The sequence below is a fragment of the Haliaeetus leucocephalus genome, unplaced genomic scaffold (assembly GCF_000737465.1).
Source record: "Haliaeetus leucocephalus isolate CR32 unplaced genomic scaffold, Haliaeetus_leucocephalus-4.0 Scaffold61, whole genome shotgun sequence".
Classification (NCBI taxonomy): domain Eukaryota; kingdom Metazoa; phylum Chordata; class Aves; order Accipitriformes; family Accipitridae; genus Haliaeetus; species Haliaeetus leucocephalus.
The window spans coordinates 217944-244911 of record NW_010972497.1 but is presented as its reverse complement, the minus strand read 5'-3'; the positions used below and the strand labels follow the sequence as shown (position 1 = coordinate 244911).

Sequence of the window (26968 nt, the reverse complement as noted above, 5' to 3'; positions counted from 1 at the left end):
TTGGTCTTGCCTTTTGCATCCGCTGTGTGCAGGCCAGATTCTTTTGCAGCCCATGGAGTGTTTTGCTGGTGCCTGAGAATCTGCCTCTGACTATCTGCGTGGATCAGACGTGGTCAGGCCAGAGAGCCACGAGCCATCTCCCGCGGCCCGGAATAGCTCCCTTCCCTTCCCTTCCCGGGAGATTTGCAGTCTGCCAGGTGAACCGGCGTCTGCTGGTGTACGCTAATCTGCAAGGGCGACGGCAGCAACGCAGGTCCCAGCTTCAAGAATTTCCCCATGAAATCTGCTTTGATACCTGGCTTCCTAATGTGCTGGACCATCTGATTAGCTGCCTGCTCTTGTCTAACGCGTATACACTAGCTTGTCTTGCCTATTTCTTTTTTTCCTGCTGGAATTGAATATTGAAATTGGATTTTCATTGTTTCTCAGTACATGTTTTCTAATCTTTGAAAATCTGACTTGTACAACATCGGGTTCATCTGGGAGAAGATACTGTGTATGAAAATTAAATTATAATCGGCGCTCTGACAAGCGGATTAAATTGTTATAGGTAAAAGAGTGAAATAAACAACAGTGAAATTGTGATTTAAATGTAAAATCAAATACTGAAATTATCTGATCTCCACTAAAGATAAATATAAAAGGGAAAACTGGTAGGACCTTTGGTGTGTGTACAGCACCTAATGCATTTGGACTTTGGACAGTGCTGAAATTCAGACAGTGGTAATGACGAGATGGAAGTTTTTTATGAGAAATCTACTTGAACTTTGTTTTGATGTGCCAGACCTGTAAAGTTCATATTTCGCCACCTACTCTTCTGAGGAGGGAAGAAAACTAAAGTAAACTCTTCTACTTCAGCATATGTTTTGTTATTAGATATCATATTGCAAGGCTTTGCACTGTTATAAATTATTAGTGGGCAGGAAAGTGAGAATACAAAAGTAAACTTTGAAGTATTGCATATCTTGCTGATATTTGTGTGTATTTTGGTTAAGGTTGTACGTCTTGCCTACCAAGACTCTCACTTCTCAAGAGAAATCACTGAGTCCTCTGCAGTGGTGCAGGCGTGTTCTGGATCATCCAAGTCCTGAGATAGAGGCTGCAAAACGTTCCCTATGCTTTAGGTTGGAACAAGGTAATCCTATTCTTTGAATTTCTTCACTAGTAAGTTGGCGTTTTTGGTCTGGCATTTCACTCGTGTTTGGTGTTTTTCACAATTTAGCAAGCTTTACAAATGGCAGACTTGCAGTTTTTTTCCTATGTATGCAAGTCTTCCTTCACTACATAAATGCTAACAGTTGTTTGATTTTTTTTTTTTATTTTCTTTTCTGATCATGCAGTTCTTCAAGTGTTCTCCTCCTTTGCTATCCCTTTCTTCCCCTGCATAACTTGTGTCTTTTAAACTTCACAGTTTTCATCCATTGCTTAAAATAGTGGACATCTTGGCAAGAAAACTTTGATGCTAACTTTTCAAATCTCAAGAGGTACCAATAGTAAACAGTGGTTTTGGTTTTTTGTAAAACCGGTGCTGTAAATTTTTAAAGGCATATTTGTCCACATCTAAGGTAGTATCAGGACTTTGCTAAGTATAGGACAGACCAAGAAAAGCTGTAACTTGACTGCTAGTGCTACTTTGGTGGGCTCTTGGTAGTCTCAAGTACTGGGATCAATCTGGTGGCTGTTCGGTGCCATTATTTTTACTTTTTTACCATCTGGGGTCCCATTAAGATTGTAGTAAGTGTTGAAGAAAGTGATTAAGGTGTGATATTATCTTCAGGTTTATAACTTACTTGGAAAGAAGCAGCAAATGAACAATATAGGAAGACGACAGGAGAAGGAAATAAAGCTAATGACAATATGAGCATATGGTTGTACAGCTGTCATTAAGAGAGGTTGAGCATGCTCTTCTATGCTTTGGAGGATATGGGTAGCTGTGGATTAGTCTTATCCAAAATCAGGCATTTAACTGAATCAGTCTCTGAAGGCATCTGTCTCTTTGCATTCACTATAAGAGATCCTACAATATTATTGTCCTAGCAATGTTTAGTTGAGCTCATTTGCCTGCAGTTCGGTGGGCTGAACTGTGGTGCCTATGTTGGTAATCATCCCACCCAGCTTTAGGGTGGAATTTGGCTCGTGATTTGGCTGCTGGAGTTGGGGTGTCTGCAGTGTGAGCTGGGTGTCCGTGCTTGGCAGTCAATGGGAGTTTTGTCCGTCGAGTCGGAGGAATCTGGGGAGCTGCCCAGATGATGCGGTGTAGGTGTTGGCCTTGGGACGAAGTCAGTAGCTCTCCTGAGCCCACTGACAGTAACGGGCGCTTGGCCCTCAGCGCCCACCTGGCGACCTGAAGGTATGTATGTCTGCGTGGCGTAGGACGTCCCGGTTGGGAGCTGAGTCCCCGTGTAGAAGCTCCATTTAGATTGTCCCACACAGGCTTCTAGTGCCATTTGAGACGGCCTCGGTTACCCTGGCTGACCTCCAGCTTCCACTCAGGATGGGGACAGACCTTCCGCAGGTCCTGTGCCTTACCTCCCGTTCCTTTGATGGTATCTTGGCCTCCCAAGGACCTCCCAGGTGGCCCAACACATCTAGGTATGGGCAACTGAATGAGGTCCATAATGTGCCTGTGGAAACAAGCCAGAAGAGTCTGTGACCTCTTTTTCCCCTTACAAGGTATTATTTAAATTTAATAGGCAATAAAGACACTAGAAAAGCACGTTTATCGTTTCAAATGTAAGTCACTCTATGGTTATCGGTTCAATCTCTCTCTGTGTAGAAGTCGCAGCGAGTGATATATGTCACGTAAGGTTACGTTGAGTTGCTTTGATCCATATGTTCTAGTCATGGTGATGGGTTCACGAATTTCCTGGGCTCTGAAAAAAGTTTCTGAGAAATTATATGCCATGTATAAAACCCATTATGGGAGCAGTATGTTCAAGGAGGGAATGGACTCGAGTTTCTGCTGCAGCAGTTCTATGCTAAAATTGTTTTAATTAATAATTCAGTCAGACTTGATTAATGCTCATATTTCTAAAGATTTTATCACCTATACCTTTACAAATAATACGTAATAAGCAAATGCCATGTTTCTTACCCTCACTTTGTAGAAGGTGGTTTCACGGTATTTATTTCTTCTTCAGTTTTGAAACCAGATGTGAGATTGTGGTAAGTATCTAATAATTCTGTTTTAAAGTACAACAAATTTCTGTAATTTGACTTTCCTGTTTTTTGTTTTGCAGTGCACTCTTATCAGTAAGTACATGTGTATAAATATGTACACAGAATTTTATCCTAATTTTAAAAGTGACTCAGTAAGAATGGCATTCTTCTTTTCTGGTACTGAAGTTTCAAACTTTGTACTTGTAAGTTGAACAGTGTTTTCCCCTTTTAGCCATATGCTTTGAAAGGGCATTTTAGAGGGATTTTTGAAATCTCATTGTGCCTCTTCTGTTTGGCACTGAGTCAACAGTAACACTAATGTACTTGAGAATTATTAAATGTGCAGTCAAAAAACTTTTATAATGTACCAGACTGTGATTTCTGAAACGGCTTATAGGTAGAATTCGTTTTGTCCATGGTGCATTAGCCAAAAATTAATCCACTTTAGATTGTCATAGCTCTTTAGGCACTATAGTGTGCATTGAAATAAAAAGCAGTAAAAATTGATTTTTGCCTGCAAAGTCAGCATATCTGAGGAAGTGCACACAGAGAGAGGAGCTGTGAGCCAAAAGAAGTAAAATTTCACCAGGCTGTTTTTCTGAGTTCTAACTAATTCCTGTTGTCTTCTTATGATTTTTCAATCTGTGCTCATTTATTCCTGCTCATGTAATTTTTCCATATTACATTATATCCTGATTTTCGTAAAAGTTTTCATTTGTTGTTTGAAACATCCCAGCATTAGGATAGCTCAAAAGAAGGCTAAAGGTCTTGTGAGAGACTTCTGCCAAAGCGATTCTAGGCGATTAAATAATACAGGCTGGAGAGTTACTTGGATGATGCTAGTTAACTTTTCACCTTGTTGCGCTCACCAGCCTGTTTCGTTTCTGATGAAAATGTTTGGTTTAAGTATTTCATGGTGGAAGTAAGATTTCATCTTGGCATAAATAAGGGTGTAAGCACAGTGGTGGTCTCTAGCACGTTGTTCTGCTGTGAAGCACTTTGAGAACTTGGACAAGCTTCTCAATGTTCCTCTGGTCTACCACTAAGTAGGTAAAGCTTATATCTAGTTTATAATGAACTAGGCTTGTTAAAAGCCCTGTTTCTGTGGATTAAGTATGCTAGCTTTAAGAAGGATGAAAGTTAAATGTAACCTCCTATGATAAGATGTCTGCTTAGCTTTTTCCTGTTTTCCATGAGCAATTCTAGTGTTGAGGTAGTATTTGTGGTTTGTTTTTGTTTTTTTAATCTGTGACCTGACCTGGACCAATTCTTTCTTTTTCCTCTTCTTCAATCATCTTTTGTTTGAAACCTTTCTAGTTTGCTTTGTTAACAGCAGTTCTCTGTCTACTGTAGGGTCAGCTCCCTCTCCCTTTGTTTTTTAATATTGCTGTCTATTTTAGTTCTTTAGATTCATTCAAATCAACAGGGCCACATCACAGTCTTAATGGTGTGGTAGAGCTTCTTCTGTATTTTCTTGGTAATACTGGGAGATGTTGGGACATGTCAGTATTAAGCCCAGCGAGCAGAAAGATGGTGATGTATAAGCTTCCTAGCTGGTGCAGAAGGGTATAACTCCTCCGAAATTGATGAGAAGGTGTTGATTGACACCCTGGCTGTAGATACCTGATATAGCTTCACTTCTGTAAAATGCTGTGGAGTGGGTGGGTGGATAAACTGCGGAGTTAAGAGGCTTAGTGAGGAGTCGGTCTGTAGGAGCTCAGCTTTTATGCAGGCCTTCAAAGCATATCTCATCCAATTCAGCCTTCCAGACAGAAAACTCCTCTTTCCTGGAGAATATGAAGTATTGGCTAGATTCAGAGTTTGGCTTTGAGTTCTTACTCAGAAATACTGCTTCAGATGTTTAAAAAGAGTAGGCAACAGAAGTCTGTAGGTTTTGCAGTTGGCTGCAGTAATTTATAGTCTTAAGATTAAACTCTGCTTCATTTCTTAAAATGAGTAATGTGCTTCGGGATGAATGCTGTTATGTCATCAGTGGACAATAAGGTATGTTGTGAAACAGAACCATTGTAGTTTCTCTCCAATTGCTTATGATTTCACAAACCCCAGGAATCTCATCAGTGAAATTTTAGCTTTTATTGTACTGGATCCCAGTGTCACATGTCAGTTAAGTTTGATATCCAAACATATAACATATCCAGAAGAAAAACTAGGGGGGGAGATTTAATTTGACAGTACTACATTCTTTTTACCTGTTTAAAAAAAAAAAAAAAAAAATCTTACAGCTAAAAGGGCCCCAGAAAGTTTTACCTGGATGTGAAACTTGTTACACAGAAAGAGGTAAGGTTCTGTCCCATTGTCCTAAATTCTTTTCCACTTCCCAAGGGTTCATAGTGAAGTAATTTAGTTTGGAGTCTTTAAGATGTAAAGTACATTTCATCAACTGTTAAGAATTGCTGTAATAGTGAACTTTAGGGCTGTACTCTGTTAACAGCAGAAGCAAACAGAAAATACTGTAAATGGACGAAAGCTTTTATTTTGTATGCTTGAGCTGGATCCAGTGCTGCACCCAGTGCAGGGTGGGATTTTTTTTATTATTCTAGAATAGGTTTATTTGCTGTCCACTAATGCATCAGAGATGTATGTTCTAGCACTCGGGATGGGATTAATAAGATTTAATACAGCTTTCTCATCCTTATTTTTCATATGTAACGGAGATTAAAGTTTCATGTAAAATGCTTTTGGGGTAGCAAATGATAACGTGCTGAAGCTTGCAGATGATTTGGATTGTTGTTTCCATCATAAATAATACAATTTATAAAGCTCTAGAAGGAACGAAAGAAGTGGCATGACTGATTTGGTTCCTTTTTGTGTATGTTTCTGATAATAAAAGGTGATGAGCAGCTGTAACTCCTATCAGCCTCTGAGCACCTTGCAGGGAATGAGACATCTCAGAGGACGGGATGCATAGCAGTCTTCTGCTGCAGTACAAGCTTAGTGCTCAGAGCACACATATACACGCAGAGGAGTTATTTCCTATTAGATTGCATTTATTTGAAGTAACCTGTTGTAACAGCTGCGTAATTCCGAGCACTTCTTAGAGGTTTTGCAAATGCTGATATCGCTGGATTTTTTAACGTAGCTGCTGAGGATGATTTGTATGTTTCAGCTGGGAAAAACTCGGGTTTGATATTCTACTTAGAAGCGCGTGCTTGCATTTCACACAGAGTATTTCTCTCTAGCACCGGAACATTTCTACTCTGCAAGTACGCTTCAGGGTAGAAGTGTCTCATTGAAAACCCTTGTGGCAACAAGTGCATAGAAGATCAGACGCTTTGTGTTCACTTCACAGATATCCCTTGCCTTTCTAATATGGCTCTTAAATATGACTTCTACTTTTTATTAAATTATAATATGCATACTAATTAAGAATTTCATTTCATATTTGAGGATTGATTGTTGTGCAGCTTATAATTAAATATTTTCCTAGAATCGATTTCTGGTTGTTATTAGAAGATGATGCTGAATTCTGAAGTCTATGTAAAGGGTGGTAGAGAGGTGGTGTTGGATCTGACTTCAGTTGAGAAGATACCCATCCCATTTTAGAATATAAGTGTTCTATTAATCCATGCTAGCTACTGAGCTGGGATTATCAACTCATCATGAGTAACTAAACAGCTAGAAACACTGTCAAATTTTATGTAAGGATTTTAGTAGGCTTATTTAAGACAAGAATAATTTGTGCTTGTAATATAGGCTCAAATGCAGCATATGTCTAAAAGCAATAGTAGCAGCATCAACACTGACAGTTACACTAAAAATACAGGCACAGTTAGTGTTATCCAGCAGAGTTCTGGTCACTGTTTTTGTTTCCAAAGTACATGACTACTTTCCTGGATAGGAATTAAAAGGAAACCTAGGTTTTATTAATGGACCTGCCAGTACTTGAAAGCTTATCCACTGAAGATATTTTTTCTATGGGGTGTTCTGGAAGCTCTCATTTCATTTTTGCTCCTGATAGTCTGTGTGTCTTGCTCATTGTTTGCTGGTCCCCAAATTATTGTTACAGCTTTTTTCTTTACATTCTGGCTTTCTTTCACTGCCTATTTTTGATGTCTGCAGAAGAGAGCTTGGAGTAACATTTCAGAATGTAGACGAGCTTCCCCCATGTGGTATATAGAGGTAGCACTGTTTCTTTACTAAAATGTCGTTTATTTCTCTATTTTCACTTTAGGGAGCACTTTGGTTCTTGTCTTCATAGCACTGCATCTTTTGGGAAGCTTTTGTTCAGATTGTTTTATTCCATGACCCCTAAGTATCTTTTGAGAGTTGTTTATTTCTGGGATATAGTCCACAGTCCTGTAAATATGCCGTACAGTCTTTGGCCTTAGCAGGTGACCTCGCATTTTAATATGTTAGAAAGAAGTCGATTATCTGCACTTGCTTTACCAAGTGTTCCACATTCAGCATATCTCTGTTTGTATTTTGTGGAAATACAACGTTTACACCAGTAATTTCCTTTTACTTAGGGATCATGCAAAAGTTCTTGTAATACAATTTTTTTGACTCTACCTGATAATGAAATGTAGTCAGTAAGCTCTAATCTGAGTATTTGTGAGGCCTGGGCATTCACAGGTATGCTTGATCTTTTTTCTGTTGCAAGACAGAGGATAAGTTAGTATGAAAGATAGAGACATAGGAGTTTATAAAAATCAAATTAGTGAGTATTTTATATAATTTTCCCTTGTGAAGCTCCCCTAAAATTTTCTTAATTTTACTTCTAGATGGGATATATTTGTAAAATTTACAATTGCAGAAGAAGGTTTTTTTGTGGTATATTCACTTTTGGGGGGGTTACTAAGCCATTCTTAAAAGTCTTTGAATGTGGCTTGATTGCACACTGTAATTGAATACTTAATTAAAAGCTTCACACTTCTGAGAAGACTGAGGGAGAAAAGTAGTGTATGTCTGCCTGCAAGACTAAAAATTGCTTTTCTCGGGGGGGGGGGGAGTGGAAGCTGAAACCTACATAATTCTTGTTTTGAAAAGCACTTGCAGCAGTATAAAGATTACATTTTTACTAATTTTAAAGAATCCTAAGACAATAAGTGATAAAATAGACTGCAACGTGTTCTTGAATATTTTATTTTACGATCAAAGTATTTGACTATGAGATGTTACGGAAAACTGATATGGACTAACAATTTTAAAGTGACATTGAACTGATAGCTTAGGCATTATTTATTTATTTTGTTGTTTTACCACAGTTAAAAGGTTGTGTAAACCAAGACATGAGGTGAATTTGGACCACCATTACCACTTCTACAATGTAAAGTACCTGAAAACTGATTGTACCCATCTGGCTGAGCTGAGATTGTACCCACCTTGTAACACCAGAGAAATTGATATGGTAACACCATTTGGGGATAGCTTTTTCTTGAAAGCAGAAGCACAGCTGAACATACTCAACCCTGTGTGCCCCCCATGCTGCAGAGGGGCATTGCAAATGCATAGTAACTTGGAACAAATAAGTTTTCCCACCTTTGGAAAGAAAGCCAGCTTCTTTTGGATTCATTTGTCTTCATTATGTAGTACCAATGCTGATCTTGCTACCTGTGCTGTATTAATTCAGGGTGAGATGACTTTTACCTGAAGTGTGCATTTCTAAAATGGTTACACATAGAGGTAGAGGTGCCTAACTTTGATGAAGGTACCATCATGTAGGCAGATAAATTCCACTATAAGAGTTGATGAGTTGTATCCTGTGCTGCATAGGAGAGAAGATCCGTTAATTTCTTTTCTCGCTTAGTTTTTTCTGCCACTGCTGGAGGACAGATTGTTTCTAAGTAGGGTAAGCATTAGTAACTAGAGAGCTCTTGTAATGTTGGTACTAAAAGTTATGATTAATTTAATCTAACTTTAATTACTAAAGTTAGATACCTGGAAAAAACTAGCTGTCCGTTGACTCTGCAGAAGCCAAAGGGCAATTCATCCAACCTGTCTCACTCCATTCTTAAGCAAATTGTCTGAACTGAGTTTGGAGATACTCATTTCTCTCCGCTCATTGGAAAAAAAAACGTGGGTAGTACTTAACATTGGAAGGGATTAGATGACAGTATTCCTTCATACTTTTAACAAGTCTTGAATTTTGCATTTTGCAAGAATAGCCCTGATGCCTTTCATTATGAGGTGGTTTTTCATTGTCTCCTTTTTCTTCAGTCATGGCACTTCAGACCTTGCTCATAATCATTTGTTTAGATGCCTAAGTTCATTCTCCAGAATGGGGACAAACAGGACACTTGGGGTTTTTCGTGTGTGTTTTCACATACTAGTAGCTGATGTGAATCTTTCTGTGGTAGTTAGGCACAACAATTTTGTGGCAGAGTCCATACAGTGGTGAAGTAGTTGATGTAAAAGCTATCGTATGTGTCTGCTGGTCTTAGCTGACATACACAGGGTATTGCTTTGTGCTGCATCTGAATCACAGAGGAAAATCTGGGTGATTGAATCTCCCCTGGAAAGACTATCTTTGTGTCTCAGTTACCAGAGCCAGATATGGAGCTGTTTCTGTTGTATCTGACTGTAAGTACCTTGTCCTTGGGTCCCAAGCATTTAATATGTGGATTCATAGAACATGATATGGTCCAGATTTATTCCACCTAATTTTAGGCGTCTGGTATACCTAATTCAATAGCACAGTCACTTTGGCCATGATTTACTTGTCTTAACAAAGGTGCTAAGTGTAATTTGACATGCTCTTGGGTCCTTGAGATATACAGATGGGGCATATGGGTATGATACAGGAGCCGCGCAACAATCTCGCTCATCTGGACCAGCTGGAGCACCTTAAATGTCATTACATTCTGGTTTTAGACAACTGAATCATGCCCCTGCTGTTTTGGGCCGAAGAGTGGGCTCTGCTCCAGACTCTATGGACTTAAATGAAGCACTGCTGACCTTTCAGGACTCTGCCCCCAAAGATCCCTGGTGCTCTCCTTCAGCTGCCTGTGATGTTCAGCTGTTTCTCATGGAACGCCCCTCAACCCCCCCGTGAGACCCAGCCATCTCTTGTGGTGGTGTTGGTCACTTCTGGCAGCTTCACAGCCTGTTCTTTATGTTGAACAGCATCTCGTGTCCAGTCCTGTAGCTCCTCATGTTGCATCCGATTACCTTCACCTCGAGCCAAGGAGGACAAGCCATCTCCTGGCATACCTTCACACAACTGATATTTAAATTCCCATTACAGCCAACAGAAAGACAGGGCTAGGTTTGGTTGTCCATATACATGGCACTGATGCCTTTGAAATGCCCGGACCAATTGTCTAAATGGCATGAGATGCTTAACTGTAGGCAGTTGAATTGACTGTAATTAGAGCTTATATGCGAAACTTACTTGTGGGTGTTGTAGATGCTCAGAGGAAAGGTCTGGGACGTAGCAATGAATGCGTGAAACAATCCTACAAGAGAAGGTTGTTTTCTTTTTCTTCTTAGGGATATATGGGTTAGTGTGTTAATTTTTTTAATAAACTTTGTTTTTATCATTAACAAAACTAATCTCTTCAACAATACATGTATTGACATTGCAGGTGACTTTAATATGTAACACGTTAATTTGATGGAATTACTCTAAGAGTTTTAGAAGGAAAACTTGTAATTCTTTTCTAATTAATTCTGGATGTAGCTTCAGGCTATAGCTTTTAAATTATTAGCATGTTGGCATATGGCTCCCAAGGTTTTTCATGCATCATACAGCAATACGTATTCATTATTTTGCCTTTTCCATTTAGAATTGCTTTTTACATATGAAGAAATTCAGCGTGCTCTTTATATTGATGCTGTCAAGTCAATGAAAACTTATCAGCACACAAGAAAATAAGTTGTGCAAGATAACTTGCATATTTTTAGCACGTGAACAGACTTTAAGTAGCATTAACTGCTTGCCACTTCTTTTAAAGTCACTTGAAAGCCATGTAAAGATTTGTGTCAGAAATGAAAGTAAGCTGTTAGGGCTAGGGGCTGTCATTTGTTTTATCCTTCAGGAGTGGCTCATATAATGTAATTCCAATTTCAGTGAGCTGAAGGTACTACCACAGTATAGCCTTAGTAAAAGCGTGGGATTGAGTATTAAGTCTTAAGAATTTGCATCTGACTGGTAGCATATCTTTTTTTTTTTAATTTTAGAGTTATTTGGCACTTGATGTATTTGTGATTTTTGGCTTCAGGCAATTTTTTCTTTATAACATGTCTTAAGTCTTTTATGGCTGCAGGGAAGGATTTTGTAGCCTGTAGTGTGTGGGTGGTAGCAACTTAGTCATCTGTTGTGGTTTTGCCTACAAATACAGAGGACTGGGCTCAGCATCCTAATGCCTTAAGGTTCTTTCTTCCTAGAAGTCCACCATGTCCCTCAAGTAGCTCTGTGAAATGCTAGCAAACCTTCTCAATGTTCTTTGTTCCTCCTTCCCAACCCATAGGAAAGGTGGGGGAGAGAGCGATTTGTAGGCCAGCACAAAATAGGGCAGGATGGAGTGATGGAGGGAATCATTGCTTCAGCCCGTTCCTCCATGGTGTCACCAGTTTTCTTTTTTGTCATTTCTGCTTCATGTGTTGCAGTTAAATAGCCAACGTTATGAGTGCCTCATGGTTGTTTCTTAACGTCTTTTGAAATACTGGGTGTGAAATACTTCACTGTAATCACAAATGGATCTTTATTTATAAATAAAAAAATAAATTTCAGTTTGTAAGTAGGCACATATGTTCTTCTTGTGATGGACTTAGTCCAAAAAAGATTTTGTTATTTTTGGCCTATGTGGGTGCTGATAAATCTGAGATAATTACTTGGAAGAAACAAAATGGTTTTTATGGAGAAGCTTGAAGAAACATCTTAAACTTTTGATGTCCAAGCCCATTTCTGCTTACTGTGGACGTGACAAGTTCTGGCAGTGGAAACGCTTAAAAGATACTGTAGAGCGCCTTTTATCCTGAAAAGTAAGATGTGGGCAGAGGGATGTTGCAGCAGTGTAGCAATTGTACTGACGGTGCTTCTGCAACTTGTGCGCTTTGACTCTCACCTCTTGTGCCATCCTCATGCTTTCCCTGTTGTACTGTACTCTTGGTTGATAACATTATACTCCTCTCTCCTTCTCTGTCAGCTTATACCTACGAGTTTGCGAGGAGCAAGGATTGCCTCATTATTAAATGCTTGTACAATTCTTGCTGCAGTGTAGATACTTCTGGGAGGTACTCGCAAGGCAAAGTTTACTGAGGGAGTCTCTCTCGAGATGTCTGAAGTCACCCCAGGGGTGCTTAAATCTAGGAATGTGCTCTGAGTTAGTGCCAGGAGAAATCAGTCTTTCTCTAGGGAGTCTGAAGAGAGAAATCTGCTTAGGCTAAAAATTGTCATTGCAGAAGCCCTGATCCCCATGACAGTAATGATAATGGTAATATATCTATAGCAAACATCTATGTCATTTTACCCGTTTTCCTGGAAGTAACTATGGTTAGTACTTCTTAATTTGACTCTAGGTTGGTGCTGAACCTTAATTCTACATGAGGATATGTATTCTGAATACTTTTATTATATTTGGCAGTCACTTAAACCTCTACCAGAACTTTTCTTAATCCTAAAATGTCATGATTTTTTTCCCCTGTTTGGTGTTTTAGAAGTATGAAAAGCCTATTTTACAGTGTATTTTATTTTTGAAGGGTTTTGTATGTCTTCTCTGCTTTGGGTAATAGTGTTAACACTTTCTCATAATAAGCACATAACTGTGACACCTGCTATATTTATCCAAAAGCCACAGGGGACCTGGAGGGTAAGTGCTGCTTTTGACCTTGATTTGAGCCTAACTTTTAGCTTTTGCAGTCTGATTCAATTTTGGCAGCAGCTATACTTGTGCAAAGAAAAAGGAGTGTGGCATCTTGGAACAGGGTGTCAAGAGTCAGAAGCTGTAGACAGAAAAGCTCTCTTGCAAAACCCTCCTGTCAGAGGTTTAACCTGTGAATAAAGATGGCAAGTAGATACAGTCGTAGGGGGAATTATAATGTGTTTATGGGTGTTTCTTGGATGCAGGGAAAATTCAGGACTAACTAATAAGGTTAGAAAACACATAGTTTAGGGTTAATGTTTGAATTATTTTTTCTTTTTTGTGTTATGATAAATGATCATGAGAGTTATATCCCAACAGAAACATGTATTTGAATTCCACCTGGTATGTAATTATTATCCTATACTGTTAGGAGAAGGATGGGAAACTGTCCTTCTGTGAGACTGTTACTTACCGAATGGATCCCTTACTCTTTATGCTTACCTCCCTTGCAGATGGTAATGTTAAAAAAAAAAAAAAAAAAAAAATTTTGTATGCTACCAGAAATTTTAAATTTAGGAAATGTAATTAGCTATATTTTTCCTCCAGCTACCTGTTGTCCTGAGCAAAAATTTACATCTTTGATTCAAATTTTTGCTGGCATATCTGGTTAGCAGTGTAGTACACGTCCACTTAGGAGAACTGTCGTACATCCTGTGTGGCATGTGGAAATGAAGTTCTCTTTTATTAACTGGAGCAAAACCCTAGCTAACTTCTCTGAAGTAGTGCACTAACCACTAGATAATAGTGGGGTTTTTTTGTTTTACCTCTAGTCCAATGAATAGACTAAAGGAATAGGATGTCTTCAGCAGAAGAGCATGAGAGCACCTTGTGTAGTAGCTGAGCTCTGATCTGCAAGGGGAGTTGAGCTAATACCTGTTCTTTAAATTGAGCAGAGAAGGGATAAGTATCCTTGTTCCTCATCCTGGAGGAATCCCCTAAGCGTGGACTTACAGTGTGAAAGGGCAAAGGCACCCTTCATCTTCCTCCATTTTGTGAATGGCAGCTGAGCTTTTCTTGAAATCTATATTAAAAAATCTGTTTTATTCTCTAAAATAATCCTTTCAACATTTTTCTTTTTTTAAATAAATTTGTTTATGCTATGGTTGAATGTTTGCCCTAATTGTTACATATTTGTGAAGAGTTTTAGTTGATGTGATTTTATGTTAAATTTTTTTTCTGGAATGGCACTTTTACTACTGTCACCTCCCATCTTTTATTCAACTCCTGAGACCAAAGTTGCGGAAAGGGAGCCAGTCCAACAGAGTTCTGTGGGACTGCTGTGATTGTAATGACTCAGCTCCTGTTCTGAATGCACAGGAAGATAAATACGATGGCACTGACGATCTTAGACCTACCAGTACAAAGACACAAAGACTAAAAGATCACAAAGCAGCTGTTGTTTTCTAAGGGATGAAAACAGCACTTCCAAAAGAGCGGAGGCACTGCTATCATTGGGGTGTTGAAACTGCTTTTGACTATTGAACTGGAGACGTCTGAAGTACAGTTGCAAGAGATTAGGGAGATTTATTTCTGCACAAAAAAGCCCTGTTAGGTTAACTGGTTTTGAAAACAGGCCTCCTTCTCAGACTGAAGTTAAGAAAATACATGACTTCTATATTTTTTTGCTATGTAGAAAGCAGCTTGCTGACAAGATCAAAGCTTCTCCTGTTCTTAGTAACCTTGAAGGGTATGCTTGTATATAGAGCATATACAGGCACACAGAAGACCTCACCCTTCCTGTGTTATCAAAATGTAAGTAGACCCTAAGAGTTGATCCTGTCAATGCATACAACCTGTCTATACCACGCAGAGGCATGCCAAGCAGCCTAGCTCCAATGCATCCACACACTGCAGCACAGTGCTGCATGGATAATATACATCAGTATAGCTGTCACTTGGATCCAACTTGAATGAATATCATGGTATTCCTTGTATTTCAACTTTTAGGTCATGTCTTCTCTAGCTACCGTACGTGTCTCTGTTTCTGTGTGTTAAACATGCTATAAGTGCTTTCAAGATAAGGTTCATACTACTTTATTTTAGGCATCTTAAACTTCAGGCTTGAAATCAGGGACTAGTTGAAAAACAGAGGTATTTCCAGAGCATGCGATCTGTCTTCCTCCAGTGACAGGGAGGGACAGAGAGGAGCATAATTGGTTAGGTATGACTGGAAGTCAAATTTGAACATTGAAAACTAGTGGAGGTGAATACAGACCACAGAGTTTATTAAAGGCAGAGGACATGCTGCATTTTGCAGAACGTTCTTCCTCTACCTTTCCCCTCCTGTGTGGCTAAAATCCAGATTGGCTTCCATACCATAGCTTTTGTAAGAATTTTTAGTCATCAAACAAAATTTTCAGCCTCTACTTATGCTGTGGCGAACTGGAATTAATTCTGTTGAAAGCAGGCCTTCCACCTCTGTAAAATTAACCTGAGACAGCAATCAAGTGAAGCGTCTCCAGTCTTATGGAAGAAGGAGAGGTAACTAAATAAATAGTATTAAAAAAATTATCTTTTGTAATTACATCTCATGTACTAGATAGAAGTAGTAGAAAACTTATAGTAGTAGAAATGTAGTAGGAAAAATACCATGTTGATCCAAAACCTATTGAAATCACTGGAAGTCTCTACCTGTCTTTCTCGTGGTTTGTGCATTGTCCTTATGTTAGTTCCTTAAGGAACTATTTCGCCTACTAATTGTATGCTTTTTGAGATGAATGTCAAATAACTTTGAGAGGAGTCTTCTGCTTTATGTTTGAGGTTAAAAATATGATAAGCTGAGATTCAGTATTTATTGGTTCCCACGTGACTGAAAATACAGTAAGTTCATGCTCATGATTTGGCTGGGAGTGATCAGTACAAACTGTTTAAAACTTGGAGCTTGATTCCTCATAGTTGGAAATTTTCCTTGAGGAGGACTTTGCAAAGCTTGCCTAGACGCCATGGGGTTTTTCTGACGCACGTTACAGAGCTACACATGGTATTCTTGCCATTGTACAAGTGTCAGGAAGGTCAGGTCTGTGCTGGAGACCTGAATGCAGCATAGTTTTGTTCATCGAGAATGTGAAAAGATGTGAATCCATGACCTGCTTTGGCAGAAGTCCCTGGTATATACATATGTTTGTTCTGGAAAATTTTCCTTGTATTGTTACAACTTCTTTAGTTCATGGCAATGCTTGTAGAGTGTTGGCATAAAGAACAGCTTACCTCAGTGGCATAAGAGTCATTTATAGGTCCTACTATACTGTATTGGCAAAATACCCCTGCACTAACAGGCTTACTTGGTCTTTAAGTAATTCAAAGAATTGAGTGAATGTGTGGAGTTGACTGGTTTGGGGAAACAAGTATCTTTGAGCTACAACAGAGATGCCCAAGAAAAGTGTTATTAGCATAGGTACTAGTTCAAGGAGTGATCTGACAGAGAACTGTCCAAAAATGAATTTAGCTTTACCAGCTTTTACTGTAACTGAAAAAGAATATCATTGCACCTACATGACTTGTACAAGGGTGGATGAAGCCCCTCTGTGAATAGGGGACATGAAACTACTTCTCCGTCCCCTTGGATGCTGAGGCAAACTCCACACATAAGGGTAGCCCCAAGGGACAGAGCTGTGCGGCTGGGGAAGAGGAGAACCTGTAACGAGTGTCACATCCCCAGTATGTGTACCAGATGGATTAGCAGCTTGAAAGACTGCTCCTGCATAATAGATAACCATGTCCAAAGAAGTGGCAGGCCAGTTTTCGCTGAGTCAACTTTACCACCAGATACTTTTTAGGATGACGAAGTGCTTACTTAAGTGCACAGATTTATGATTATTGGCCCATATTACAAGCAACCCCCTCACTCCAACATGCATTGTTAAGCTTATATATGATACTAGGTTTCTCTCTTCATTGATCCAGAATCTCAGCTAGTGAGAGTGGTGAGGTATAGTTTGTAAAGCTGCAGCTCCCCAGCTCCTTTCTGTAAAGTGGTTTGCAGTCTCTCAAACCAGGAACTCTGGTAACTACTCTCCATCTGAAAGTGGAATGACCCGTCCTTGTGATGGGGCACAAGGAATTTATGCCTTCTTTCCTGGTTGAGGCAGTTTAATTAACATTTTTGTTGAATATCTTGATTAGATTATGGGCCTGGCTTTAGACTTTAAACTTTCTTTGTTTCTTTACAGCAGACCTAAAAATTAGTGACATAACGACACATTTTATAGAGAAATTGGAAATACTAACTGTGTATATTCTTAGCTGTATATAACCTTTGCACAGGGACAACTGTAAAATACAAACCCTACAAGCAACCTGATTTCAGGTGGGGTTGCCAAGACTGCACCTCCTTCCCCCTCCACGAGTATATGTCATTGATCCCATTACAGTTAAAGGCACCTCTCTGAGAGATGATGGCATTATGGCAGTTTTGAGTTGGAGAAAACAGATTTAGGTCCTCCTTCTATTTTTGATAATGCCATGCTCCACAGAACCGTGGCGTTAATAATCTAGCACCATAGCGATCAAACTGCTGGTCATCAATGTTTTACTGTGAAAGCGCTGCATCCTGGGCAAGCATCTCTGTTGAGGATGCTGCAAGTGTTGAATTATGGAGGCTGTGGAGGTGACTCCTGCAGCTGCATACTCCTCACTGCTGCTTGTCTGCAGACGTTCCCTTCACTCCTTCAGACCTAGAGAGAACATGTCATACTGGTCTGTGGAGCAAACGTCCACTGGATTGAAAAGGTATGAGTTATATGGCAGACAAAGGTTGCCAGGGCTCTGCAAGCAGTAGGCAGTAAGACATGTCCTGAGACCCAGGCATGCTATTTCTCAGACCTGGGAGACGCTTCAGATCTGAAAGCCACCATTTAAAGAAAAGGACAAAAGATTGTTTTCTGTTAAAAATTTAGTTGGGTTTTACTATTTGTGGAGTATTGTGGCAAATGGAGCATTTAAAGCAGTGCCAAGCGATTGCAAAATATGCTTCCCACAGTACTCTGTGGGATTTTGCTGTATCACTCTGTCACTGAAATACAGACAAAGCAGTTACCAAAGGTAATGAATTCAAGAAGGAAAAAAAGGTTGTGATGAGTTTCACAATGCTTATGCAATGAGCATGAGAGTTCAGATTTTGCTTGTGATGACGTTAGAGAATACAAATGTCTCTTTCACAACAGTAACGTTGGAGCGTGTGTAATTAATGATAGACCTGTGTTTTATAAAGGAAAATGTAAACTATTTCACAAATTGTCAACCACAATGTTTTCCCTTTGGATTAACAGGCAGTAAGTAAAATGTGATTCACGCTGATCATGATGCTCAGACGACATTAAAGTGGCAGACGTGTCATGACTTCTGACACAGCTCTGCCTAAATCTAATGCTTTGCCATGCCATAGACTGCAGTAGCAATGTCTGTGTGAAGACATCTGTTTCACATTAGAGGAGTGAAGCCACCGCTCATAAATTAGTATGGTGTGGAGCTTTCTGGAAAGTTATTTGGACTATTTGAAACCAGATTAGTTACAACCACCAGGTTGGGTGCAGTCTGCTAGTGAAGGTATGTTGGTTGCGGAAGAGACATTAGTTTCTTGTCACAGTCCTGCCTTTCTCTAGGTAGGTGCACCAGCTTCCTCAGAGCTTCTTCAGGGCTCCTGGACACTCTGCTCTACTGTATGGTGTAAACAAAACTAAAAGTCTCTTGTGGATCCACTACATTTGGAATAAGATGATCTTAGATTGCTGTGGTTGAGTCTTCCTCTCATCCCTTTACAGAGGAACGTAACCCGCTTTCTCTTTGGCAGGGTTATATGTCCTGTTCTGACTTCATTTGTGCCTGCAGGAATTGCTGCCCCTTCAGATCTACTAGCTGAGATGATCAGATGACGGCTTCCTTGCCCGTTTCAGTCGGTATGTGCTGGGTGAGCCTAACCAAAGAGCCAGTAACGTACAGCCAGACCCAGCAGAGGCAGGAGGTCTATGCAGGTGGCACAGCAGGAGTTGGAGGAAGGTGTTTCTGTAGCTTTATGTGCATTGTCAGTGCATCATGGGGATAGATCTTTACCCTTTGAGTGACATTGTAAGGTGGTTACCATTTTGCTCCCTTTTTTGTTGCTAATCGTTAAAATACAATGAAAGTGCCGTTGTTTTGCTCTGCAGTGTATATGTAAGCAAACCCTCAGCGTCAGACATGGAGTTCATCTCACCTGCCTTCACGCACATCATGGAGGCTGTTCTCTGACAAGCGTTTCTTCTGGAGGCAATGTTGGCTTCAGCAGCCCCACCTTCCTGCTGCTGTTTTCTGCTTCTCCATCTCTCCCTTAAATGCCCTGGTACAACTGGGCTCCATCTTCCTGGTAAAGGGGATTGAGGAACTCTTCCTTGTTTAAAAAAATAAATTAATGAAAAGGTCTTTTTAATGCAGATTGGGTAATTGATCTGATTTAGCATGAAGTCTTGCAAGGACGGTTGTACTTGCTGGTACAGTGTACTAGTACAGCCGAGAGGATGGCATGGGGAGCATTGGGGTAAAGCATTAGCCTGGAGGAAGGTAGCAAGGGCTTCCCTTTCAACTGGAACTGCTGCCAGCAAAGATATTCAACAACTTTAATTGGATATCTACAGCTGTTTCAGTAGGATGGATGCAAGCATTGCAATGCTCTAGCGCTGCAGAAGAGTTGTCTTTATCAGTTGCTTAGAAAAAGGGAAAACTGAGTGCAGTCTCTGAAATCTGTTTTTAAGCTCTGTTTATTGTTCTCTGTCATGAATGCTGTCAGAGTGAGTTTTGTTTGAATATATGCAGAGATCTGTATCGGAGCCAGTCACACTGGGCTGCCTTTGTAGGCAGTGCAGACAAACAGGCACAGCTCATGTCCTTTGAAAGTGGAGGTGAGTTGAATCGTGCCCCGTCCTTTCTCTTGGAGTGTATTGTGTCCTGTGGTGACTAGGTCAGACGTCAATGTCTATACATAAGAGCATCTTCATTGTGTCTGTGACACAGGATCCAGTGTCCAAAAGTGCCATCAATAGATACTGGAAGAGGGTGAGAATACCAGGAAATAGTTTACACCCTCCCAGCTGTATTTCCAGTTCAGAGACTGACTGAACCAGATGTGAACTCTCATTTAGATGTGATTTATTACCCTTTGGTGGATTCCTCTTCTGTAAATTTGTGTAGTCTTCCCATGTAAATTTTTGCATTCACAGTGCCCTCTGGTAACAATTCCTTACTTTGGAAGGCTCCTAATTCCTTATTTGAAGACTTCTAAAATTAAATGGGGTAAACACTCTCCTCAATGAATGAAATGCTAATACTTTGGCAGAAGAATCTGGGGCTGTATATTTTGTTCTGGGTTACCTTATGTAGTAGTACATGAGAATGAGTATTCTGCTCAGAAAGGTATATCTTATTTCAAACTAGCTGAAATGTGAGAGCTTGTATGCTCGTGGGTTCTGGTTAAGCATCCACCCAACGGAATGAAAATGCATCAGACTGGCAGTTTATATAAAATAGCACTTGCTGAGTATGGGAGCTGGGGAGGGAACAGACATGAGCCCTAGGTCATGCCTAGGGCTTAATACTTCAGCATAATATTTGGCCAATTTCTCGAAAAAGGGAAGCTGGGAAGCCAAATTTGGCTATTACCTCTGCTCAGAAAATTTGCTTTTGCACCTGTGCGTGCAGGGAGAGTTGTACACCCAGAAGGAAAATGAATGCTGAGACAATTAGATTTTTTACAAAGCCTCTGTGCTTGTCTGTTTATATAGCTTGTTTGGTAAAAAGTTTGCCTTAAAAAAAAGAGGCAAGTCAAAAAAAAAAAAGACAACAAAAAACCAAACCCTCCAAAGCACATAGCTAAGGCGCAGTATCCTTTTTTGCAGGAGTTTTGTAGAAGGTAGCTCATGCCTCTCAATTCAGTTTCCTTTGTAGTCTTTTGAATACTTTGATGTCATAAAATAATTTTTATGACAAAGTTGGGTCGGAGAATGGTGGCTAGAATCTCCCTGCCCTTCAGCATGCTGCAGCTGGAAGGCAGTGTGGTCATTTTTCCAGTACATAATGTGTCTGAAGACAATTTTCACGTCAGCCTTTCACTGAATTTTGTTGAAATACAGTAGTTGTGCATCTGTCTCAGAAAATATATAAGGCTTCCCTGCTAACACTGATAGGTAATCATTGGCACAACTGGAATATGTCAGACAAACTGTATCATTCCTGAATCTTACTTAGCTTTACATTTTTGTCACCAATTGCAGTATGCCAAACGCCACTGCTGATTGCAGTGCTTTGCTGTGCTAGCTGAAAGTCCTAGAAACTACTGCAATTTAGGTAGGCTTTCCGATTGTACCTTTAAAAGAGGTCTATGTCTATGCTATTTTTGCTGAGGCAGCTCTTGAGGTATATGAATTGTTGCAATTCTATGTACCAAACAGTTGTATACCAATACATACCAACTGAACTGCTTTCTCATTCTACACTAATATTAGATCCTTTTATATCATTTTTCATACAGGACTTGCTTTATGCGAATGAATTCGGAAACAAACTTTTTCAGGTACTCCCAGTTCTCACATACTCTTAAAACTGACATTCTTTTTCAGTTTTCCTAGGCTTAGAGGAAAGTGGGCAATCTTGATTAATTTTCTCTGGTCCTCCTAATCTATCACTGTGTGTCCATGTGGTGGGTTGACCCTGGCTGGATGCCAGGTGCCCACCAAAGCTGCTCTATCGCTCCCCTCCTCAGCTGGACAGAGGGGAGAAAATATAACGAAAGGCTCGTGGGTTGAGATGAGGACAGGGAGAGATCACTCATCAATTACCGTCATGGGGAAAACAGACTTGACTTGGGGAAAGTGAATTTAATTTATTGCCAATCAAAATCAGAGTAGGATAATAAGAAATAAAACTAAATCTTAAAACACCTTTCCCCCACCTCTCCCTCCTTCCCGGGCTCAACTCCACTCCTGAATTCTCTACCTCCTACCCCTCTAGCAGCACAGGGGGACAGGGACAGTTGTTTTTATTAGACATTCGAAGCTGAGCTCGATTTGCTTTTTATTATTTTAAAGTAGCATGAGATGAGTATTTAATCTCTTTTTTACTTTACATGGCAATCCTGTATACTGACTATTAAAACCACTGTGAAAACTTAGAATTTTGTAGAGAAATTCCATTTGTGCGGAAGATGATGAAATAAAGCCATTTCATTGCTATTTAGTTTCTCTCTAGCTGACCTATGTTAAGAGCTTGAGAAGCCATAGGAATTAGTGTAGAAAACCAAAACCAAAGAGAAATGCTGGCATATATTTGTTCAGTTATTGTAGTCTAATTATGGAGGTTGAAGGTTCAAGGGTAAGGATGTACACTAAGCTGTATTTTGGAGACCCCTATTTACCAACTCTTGAAAGGAGTCCCCTTGTGCAGTCTACATTTAGGGAGTTTCTCTCTGTTATCATTGCAGCTGGGGAAGAGAGGGTGCTTTACCTCTCTCGACCAAGAAATCAAGGGATAGAAACAACATACAAGCCCCATGAGCGTTTTGTGAGCTGTGTGTGGCAGCAGGGACACGGTTTTGGGCAACGAGAGATTCAGTGTGACTGAAAATGTGAATTAAGCATATGAAGTGTGCCTCTGTGCTGATGGCAGTTTCCACCACTAGTGGTGGAGCTACAGCTGTGGTTAGGACACCATACGTGCTGGAACAAGCTGTTGAGATGACCATGGCCGATGGCTGTGGGAGACTGGAACTAGGAGTGTGCTGCTGGAAAAGTCAGGCAGTTCACTGTACAGTAACATTCAACAAGATGGGAACAGGTACCTGCCCCAGGCTAACTTCCAGTTTTACAGGTACAACTGTAAAAGTCAAGAAGTTCACTGTACAGTAACATTCAACAAGATGGGAACAGGTACCTGCCCCAGGCTAACTTCCAGTTTTACAGGTACAACTCAGAACTCTTACTCACAGTTACTAGAGCTGAAAACATTGCTGTCTTGGGCCTGGAACTTGTGATCTTGTAACTAATAAAACCACAATTTTTTCAAAAAAGTAAGTTTTTAGGACTTGTAGTTGCAAAGGAAAGCTTTGAAGCACTGGGTTCAAATAAACCCTGGAAGATGTTACAGTCCTTCTCTTTTGAGCACAGAAACTGGACGCCTGGCCCCATGAAGTAGGCCTAAGGGTTGTACATACTTCTAAGGTCCATGTATTTGGGAGCTACTGAGGTACTTGAAAGACAGTATCTACTTAGGCTTTGGTTTGAAAACGTAACTACCTGAAGATCCCTTCCTGGGTGGGTATACCACGAAGTTGGGTGCAGCTGAGTATCTAGCACCGCTCTTCTACCTTGGACTGCTTCGAGTTCTTACAGGAACTCTGGGTTTTCCATGGACCTGAGTAAATCTCTTCAGGCTGGTGACTAGTAGGAGCCCACATTTCTCACTTCTTGAGGAAGTGTCCCAACAATGGCACTGTTATGTGAGTAGTGGGAGCTACCTTCATCTCTTCTTCCTCTGGCTGTCTTTTCAAGCACGTTAGATATTTACCTGTTCCCAGATGTACATCCGACTGCAGAAGTACTTTTCAGACTCTGAATCAGTGTTTTACAGGGACCAAAACCAGAGGTTAAAGACCTGTCTTTGGGAGGAAGGTGTTAGATACGCCTCACTGAGGTGATACCTCTTAGCTGGTTTAGACATTCTTACCTACAGTAAGGAGAGGGATTTGAATTCCCCTCTAGCACTCTTGAATTTCTCCAGTGATTAACAAAATACTTCTGTTTCCCATGCAGGACTGTGCATTTCACTCCTGAGAGAGATATTTTGCTTTTAAGCGTGGCTGCTGTGCAACCGTGCCTATGCAGAATGCACCAGGGAGGTGGTTTGGGTTTCCTGCTCTAAAGAAAGTATGTCGGCAGGAAAGTGCTGTGTTTAAAACTTGCAGTTTTGAACTTGCTGGATTGACAGTATTGTAAATATTCCTCCAATGTTGGCTCAAAAGGGGGTTTGTTCAGGCTGTGTAATTAGTACCCATATTCAAATGTCTGCATATATGCAATTTAATTTATTTTTAGCTTGAGCTTAAAAAGTATTTTTTACCTGGCCTGAAGGCCTATATAAAACTTAAGCTAATTGAGTGGAAAACAAGCTAGATAATGCCTTAGGTAATTTAGTATGTTTAGTCAGTAGTACAACACAATTATTTATGACTTTATTGTTTTCTGTCTTTATAGCAATGAAGTACTTTTTATTTGTGTTGCTTAGAGTTGAAAGTAAGTTCCTGTTCTGGCAAACTGAGTTCACTGAGTTTCATAATGGAATTATGAGAATAGAAGGTGTTTTAAAAGTTCATGTACTTCTTTTGGTTTCTTGGAAGCCCTGATATCCTTAGCTAATATAACCTCCTAGGTATATCTGATTCATCAAGTAGAGGACCTGTCCTTGATCTATCCCTGTTCACATTAGTGTAACCTCATAAAATTAAAACAATGTAATGAGAACCTATGCTCGTTTTTACTGCGTGTCCCAGCTTATGAATGTTCCCATTAATTTGAACAGCAAATTTTGTCTTCCCTTTCAAAAACACTTCTATATATATTTAGAAATTACATACCTTATGTACCTTAAATGAAAAACTGCTTTCAGTAAAGCAATTGCTTTAGATATTGTACAGCATGCTGTCGTTTTGCAGGGTGCTCTGTTCCTTTTGAGCCATTCAATTCTGTAGATGTTTACTTGTTCAGGATTTCATGTGAAATTTTCCATCAGTTCTTATCAAATGCTGATTATTCACAGGAGTGTGGTGAATATTTGTGTTTATGTAGTTGCTCATATTTTTCTATGTGAGTTACTATTCTTGTCTATCTTAGTGTTTCAATATCTCCAGGGAAGTTATAAAAATAAGGTCTTAATTTTTAAACCTTTAGTTGTGTTAGTAAATATTTTAAAGTTATGAACAGGCTGCTTGTTGCTGATTTTATTTTTTAAAGGAAAGGTTTTGCTTGATTGCTCATGTAGTCATTTTGACAAGTCCTTTTTAAAAATATTAGAGTAGACATTGTGTAATGCAGTACGTTATCAGCAGTCTAGTTGCAAAGAATTGATCAAAACCACGGAAATCATACCTGAAAAGTTAGGCACTTCCAATCTAACTGTAGACTTCGATGACTGGGACAATTTGTCCTTATTGTATTATAGAATATTAGGTTCAACAGTTTCATGCTTCAATAAGTCAAATTGTTAATGTGTTTAACTCTCTGCCGTCAATATATCAAATAGGTTTTTTGGCTCTTTTTCTCTTGATGGTTCTTCAGGTGCCCCTGCTCTCCTTTCCATGGCTGATACTCTTTATTCCTCCAGTGCAGCTTCAGTATAAGGTACTCAGAGCAGGATTGTTCATGTTTCTATTCAACTGCAAAGGTTAGAAACTTCCTTTGTTTTTAAAGGGTACCTGAGTTTCTTATTTCATCTGTGAGCAACTGGAATTGGGCCTTTAAGAAGAAGCTACAAATATTGTAAAATTCAGAGCTTAACAGCTGGGCTTTTAAACTTAAAATAAAGGTCTTAACAACATTGTCTCATCCATGCATACCATAGTGGTGTTTTATCATGCTAACCAGGGCAGTCTCAGAATCAGTCTGGAGCAAAATAACTATCCTAAAATGGCTATCCATTGCGCAATTTTGGGATTTTACAAATTATACCTTAATTTACATATTTGCCTAGATGTCTGTAGCACTTGCTTCCTACACACCTTTTTACGTTTTTGGCATTAGCACAAGACTTCAGTAAGTCTAATTTTGCTGTCTTTGTTAATACTGTAAAAGTACTCAATATGTACTTTGATATTTCCATTTGCAACTTAATGAAAACAGTTTTCTATATTTGATCCTAAACAGTGGAGTTAATCATATGCCTAAAAAGTGTCAATCCTTTGCTGACACTTAAACACTATGAAGTTTTATTTTAGGCAACATGGCATAAGTTCTAGAATTGGGGATATTTTACATTGGTACATCTAGAGATTTAGCATATAGGGAGGTGAGTGTAAATAGAGTTTCTTGGCTTCTTCGTCCATTTTTCCTTGAGAACACATACTGTTTGAAAGAGGAGTTTGAAATCTGGTTTGTCATAAATACGAATTGTATTCTTCATGTGGGTTCTTGCTTTCATAGTCACGATAACTGTTGCTTTGTGCTTAGTGGGCCAGCTCACAGCAGTTATTGTAGAGAATAATGAATGATGTTTATTTGTGCTGTATGGTTGACCACATCTGGGGGTGAGAACACGCTGGCAGCTAATTGTCCTGGCAAGTGATCAGGCTGCTACAAAACACGATCTTGTGTTAGGCAGAAAAATAAAATCTCAAGGAACTGTCATCCTTTGGTCCTTACTGAAGGTTTCTAGTGGAAATGACAAACATTAGCTGTGGATATGATATTGAGATCTACTCTATCACATGCATTTCTTTCAATGAATACCTCAAATCAATTTGCAGTTATTGGTGAGTTAATCTCATCCCCAGCGATTTGTATTAATTACTAGTTTACAGAGTTGTGTCCATCTGTGTTTCCTTCCCTTTTTGTCCGGAACAGTTGTGTGCTGGACTTTTGAACTGATCCCGTTGGTGAATGTTAAGGACAAATAGCCCTGCCAGGAGGTCTGTGTCGCGTTGCTTGGCATCGAGCCATTTCCTAGAAGTGGTGCTGATGCTGCTCCTAGTTAGGATCTCAGACCTTTAGGTTTCTTTCAGCTCGGAGGAACTAGAATCATCAAAAATGAGGGAATTGCAATAATTCTTTGATGAGGGGACAGCAAAGATCACAATTTGAATTTTTGTGTCTTACCAATGTGTAGTTTAGCTCCCTCCCGCAGGGACCGAGCCCTGCAGGTACTTGCCTTCCCCGGCAGACCGCTTGGTGCCGGTGCTGGAACCAGGCGGTTGCCTTCGCTCCAAGCTTGGTAGCGCTAGTGGGAAGAGTAGAAAAGGCTGCTTATTCCTTACA

At 39.8% G+C, this 26968-nt stretch overlaps 1 protein-coding gene across 2 annotated transcripts in view; it reads left to right on the top strand.

Moving 5' to 3' along the window:
* The first annotated feature begins 999 nt into the window (after positions 1-999).
* Positions 1000-26968, top strand: part of SLAIN1 (SLAIN motif family, member 1) — a 49041-nt gene continuing 23072 nt past the window's right edge. Inside the window, exon 1 of one of the 2 annotated variants that reach the window (XM_010578010.1) lies at positions 1000-1135. The gene's annotated coding sequence lies outside the window, so the exon portion shown is untranslated. The remainder of the gene's footprint in view (positions 1136-26968) is intronic. The other variant, XM_010578017.1, reaches the window with a different exon arrangement.